Below are 3,998 nucleotides of genomic sequence, written 5' to 3' on the forward strand. Positions count from 1 at the left end.
TTGCCAACATCTGTTGAGTCATAGAAAAAGAGAATTCTAGAAAAAACGTCTGCTTCATTGACTGCCCTAAAGCGTTTATCTGTGTAGATCACAACAAACTGTGGAAAATTCTTAAAGAGATGGGAATACCAGACCACCTTACCTGCCTCCTGAAAAATCTGTATGCAGGTCAAGAAGCAACGGTTAGAATTAGACATGGAACAAAACACTGGTTCCAAATTGGGAAAGGAGTACATCAGTGCTGTATATTGTCACCCTGCTTATTTAACTTCTATGCAGAGTACATCATGCAAAATGCTGGGCTGGATGAAGCACAAGTTGGAATCAAGATTGCTGGGAGAAATATCAATAATCTCAGATATGCAGCTGAAACCACCCTTATGGCAGAAAGCAAAGAGGAACTAAAGAGTCTTTTGATGAATGTGAAAGAGGAGGGTGAAAAAGCTGGCTTAAAACTCAGCATTCAAAAAACAAAGATCATGGCATCCAGTCCCATCATGACTTCCGGTCCCATCGCTTCATGGCAAATAGATGGGGAAACAATGGAAACAGTGAGAGATTTTATTTTCTTGGGTTCCAAAATCACTGCTGATGTTGACTGCAGCCATGAAATTAAAAGATACTTGCTCCTTGAAAGAAAAGCTATGACCAACCTAGACAGCATATTAAAAAGCTTGCCGTGCTCGCTTCGGCAGCACATATACTAAAATTGGAACGATACAGAGAAGATTAGCATGGCCCCTGCGCAAGGATGACACGCAAATTCGTGAAGCGTTCCATATTTTTAAAAAAAATAAAAATAAAAAAATAAAAAGCTTGCCAACAAAAGTCCGTCTAGTCAAAGCTGTGATTTTTCCAGTAGTCATGTATGGATGTGAGAGCTGGACCATAAAGAAGGCTGAGCACTGAAGAATTGATGCTTTTGAACTGTGGTGTTGGAGAAGACTCTTGAGAGTCCCTCAGACTGCAAGGAGATCAAATCAATCAATTCTAAAGGAAGTCAATCCTGAATATTCATTGGAAGGACTGATGCTGATGCTGAAGCTGAAGCTCCAATACTTTTTTTGGACACCTGATGTGAAGAGCTGACTTCACATTAGAAAAGACCCTGACGCTGGGAAAGACTGAAGGAAGAAAGAGGATGACAGAGGATGAGATAGTTGGATGGCATCACGGACTCGACGGACATGAGTTTGAGCAAGCTCTGAGAGTTGGGGATGGACAGGGGAGCCTACCGTGCTGTGGTCCATGGGGTCATGAAGAGTGGGACATGACTAAGTGATTGAACTGAACTGAACTGAATCTATGTATCCCAGGAACAGTCTGCTCAGATTTCCCAGGTCAAACCTTAGGACCTCCTTCCCAACCAGAGCCAAGTGTGGATACCAAGGGCCCTACACAAGCAGTTGGCACAGCAGAGGCTCAGTCTTAGGTCTTCCTTGCTGCAAGGGAGGAGGAGATGGAGAGAACTGAGATTGGTTATACTCTTGTCCTTCTTGTAGTGTCTCGCCTTTAGGCTTCTGAATGCCCCTAGGTCAGCTCTGGGGTATGGGTCCTTCTAAAAAAAAACACAAAATAAAAATGCTTTAGCTCACTACTTTTTCCCAATTCTTTTCTCTCAGTCCTGTAAGTCTCCTTCCCCTCTTTTTGTTCCCTTCCACATAGGTGCAGTCTCAGAAACCTCATCCAACTAGCTTTCTGTACCCAGTAACAGCTATTAGGTCCACCTTGACTGAGGGCGTAATCAAGAGATAAATGGAGCCTTACCATTTCCGTGGCCTTGAGCACTCCAGGTGGAAGGGGGAAGCAGCCAAGTCTCTAAGGAGTCAGGGACAGACCCTCCCCCAAGCTGCCTTATTCACAAACCACATTTGGGCCTGTAGCAAATAGGGTTGGCCAGCCAGAGCACATAGCTCAAGCATGCTATGAAAGCCTGACCCCTGTCCGTGACTCTCACCTAAAGAGACACAAAATGGATTCATAATTCTTCCTTTTCTCCTCTCCCCATCTCAGGCCTAGTGGCTGTTGATGAAAATCAGGTGGTGGATTGGCCAAACAAGGTCCACCTGTTGCTGTGTTCTTGGCGGCATCCCATGAACCTTTCAGCACCAACAGGAAATAGCAAACAGAACTACTAAAGATGAGCCATCTCCCCGTGAACAGGAAGAAGGGAAGCTCTTAACATGTGGGCTATGCTTGGAGCTTGCCTGTGATGCCATTGGGCGGCCGGAGCTGCTCTTATGCCATGGTCTGCCTTCCCTGGGCCCGTCTTCATCAGACCTTACCACTTGTTTTTCCTCAGAAAGGAGGGAGAAAGTGGCCCCTGTGGCAAAGACAGAATCTTGGGGATCCCCACAAACAGGGGTAGGACATATAAGTACAGACCTGGAAAGGAATCAGCCAGTCAGTGATGGAGGTCAAGATTCCCAAGAGTAAATGAACTGAAGGAGTTCAAACCTGGTGCTCTGTGACAACCTAGAGGGGTGGGATGGGGTGAGAGGTGGGAGGGAGGTTCAAGGAAGGGGCGTATGTATTATACCTATGGCTGATTCATATTGATGTATGGCAGAAACCAACACAATATTGTAAAGCAATTATCCTCCAATTAAAAAAGAAAAAAAAAAAAAAAACTGAAGGGATGGAGGTAAGGCTACACATGCTTGTCTGGATTTCCCAGGCCTGGAGTACCCTGATGAGAAATTTTCCCGGTCACAGAATCTTTGTATTCTTATTTAATAACAATAGTTCGGAAGAAGCAATTCCAGCTGTGCTGTGCTGTGCGCTTAGTCGCTTAGTTGTGTCTGACTCTTTGCGACCCCATGGACTGTGTAGCCCGCCAGGTTCCTCTGTCCGTGGAATTCTCCAGGCAATACTGGAGAGAGTTGCCATGCCCTCCTCCAGGGGATCTTCCCAACAGGGATCAAACCTAGGTCTCGACCCACATTACAAGTGGATTCTTTACCATCTGAGCCACCACGGAGGCTCAATCCCAGCTGTAGAACAAGTAATTTCAGAACATTTATCCCACCAAAAACAAAGTACGTTTCCTCCCTTTCTGGCACTCTGGTGTGAATCTCTTCCACTTGCTCAGAGGCATCTATTATGCAATTCCCAGGTTGGCTGGCAAAGTCATTAGAATCATCCCTAAATGTGAGTTATTTCCAATATGAAACTAAGTGGCATAGAATGAAGACTAAGGATCAAAGGTTATCAGGTTAATTTGCCTAAAACCAATTTGCCTAGAGTCTCAAATATTTATCAAATCTGCAGCATTTCAAAAGAATTTAGCAGATTCACTCTCACTTTTTTATGACTTACAAAATAGCTTTCATGTATATTTATTAAACTTTAATTTTTACAAAATTGATATGTCTTTGCAAGCCTTCACTGAATAATTGTGAAAGTTGATCATATTTATTGCCACAAAAAAAAATGCATTTGAAAAAGGAAACTTGCACAGTCAACAATATTGGACCAAACTAAAGAATAAAACTTATTAATAAAAAATATTTAATACTAGTCATTGATGACAAAAGTTTCTCTCTCTCTACAAATGCCAACTGGTATAAATTTTTAAACTATGGAACAAACAATTTACTATATTATTATTTTGATTGCATGTAGTTTTAAAAATCAACCTGACCAAAAAAAAAAATCAATCTGACAAGAAGTTTATGCTTTAAAAAAAAGTAAGTAAATACCATCTAATTTGCCAAAGTGCAACCAGCGATATTTAACTTGTTACCTCAGGAGCCAAATGTGGAAACCTGATTTAGTACAGGATTTTGTATTTGGTCTGGTAAACAATTTGTTTTACGTGTGGGAAAACACTTTGTCCTGTTGCCATTAGCCCTCTGCCTCCTTGTTCTGGGTAGGTCAGAAATCACAGCCATCAGCAGGTTTTTCATATTTATCAACCTCTCGAGAGAGTGCTTGATTCCACCTCTATTAATTGTCATTAGTTTCACATGCTATTCTGAAGAACTCCCTTCCATATG

At 42.4% G+C, this 3,998-nt stretch overlaps 1 non-coding gene across 1 annotated transcript; it reads left to right on the forward strand.

Annotated features, from left to right (window-relative positions):
* Positions 1-679: 679 nt before the first annotated feature.
* Positions 680-786, forward strand: LOC147365116 (U6 spliceosomal RNA). The gene has a single exon (XR_015135610.1). It is a non-coding gene; the product is annotated as a U6 spliceosomal RNA (small nuclear RNA).
* The last annotated feature ends 3,212 nt before the right edge of the window (positions 787-3,998 follow it).

The sequence above is a fragment of the Bos grunniens genome, chromosome 10 (assembly GCF_055505025.1).
Source record: "Bos grunniens cultivar Pamir isolate PY7600 chromosome 10, Bosgru_T2T1.0, whole genome shotgun sequence".
In the NCBI taxonomy this organism is placed as follows: domain Eukaryota; kingdom Metazoa; phylum Chordata; class Mammalia; order Artiodactyla; family Bovidae; genus Bos; species Bos grunniens.